This window comes from Mus pahari, chromosome 6 (genome assembly GCF_900095145.1).
Source record: "Mus pahari chromosome 6, PAHARI_EIJ_v1.1, whole genome shotgun sequence".
NCBI lineage: Eukaryota > Metazoa > Chordata > Mammalia > Rodentia > Muridae > Mus > Mus pahari.
Window position 1 is genome coordinate 16,109,025 of NC_034595.1, and position 1,128 is coordinate 16,110,152.

Sequence of the window (1,128 nt, forward strand, 5' to 3'; positions counted from 1 at the left end):
CTCAATGATAAAAGAACCTCTGGTGGAATCACCATGCCTGACCTTAAGCTGTACTACAGAGCAATTGTGATAAAAACTGCATGGTACCGGTACAGTGACAGACAGATAGATCAATGGAATAGAACTGAAGACCTAGAAATGAACCCACACGCCTATGGTCACTTGATCTTTGACAAGGGAGCTAAAACCATCCAGTGGAAAAAAGACAGCATTTTCAACAAATGGTACTACTGGCAGTACTGGCGGTTATTATGTAGAAGAATGCATTCTTATTATCTCCTTGTACTAAGGTCAAGTCTAAGTGGAACTCCACATAAAACCAGAGACACTGAAACTTATAGAGGAGAAAGTGGGGGAAAGCCTCAAAGATATGGACACAGGGGGAAATTCCTGAAGAGAACAGCAATGGCTGTGCTGAAAGATCAAGAATCAACAAATGGGACCTCATAAAATTGCAAAGCTTCTGTAAGGCAAAAGACACTATCAATAAGACAAAAAGGCCACCAACAGATTGGGAAAGCATCTTTACCAATCCTAAATCAGATAGGGGACTAATATCCAATATATATAAAGATCTCAAGAAGATGGACTTCAGAAAATCAAATAACCCTATTAAAAATGGGGTACAGAGATAAAGAATTCTCAACTGTGGAATACTGAATGGCTGAGAAGCACCTGAAAAAATGTTCAACATCCTTAATCATCAGGGAAATGCAAATCAAAACAACCCTGAGATTCTACCTCATACCAATCAGAATGGCTAAGATCAAAAATTCAGGTGACAGCAGATGCTGGTGAGGATGTGGAGAAAGAGGAACACTCCTCCATTGCTGGTGGGGTTGCAAGCTTGTACAACCACTCTGGAAATCAGTCTGGTGGTTCCTCAGAAAATTGAACATAGTACTACTGGAAAATCCAGCAATTCCTCTCCTGGGCATACCCAGATGGTATTCCAACTTGTAACAAGGACACATGCTCCACTATGTTCATAACAGCCTTATTTATAATAGCCAGAATCTGGAAAGAACCCAGATGTCCCTCAACAGAGGAATGGATACACAAAATGTGGTACATTTACACAATGGAGTACTACTCAGCAATTAAAAACAATGAACTTATGAAATTCTT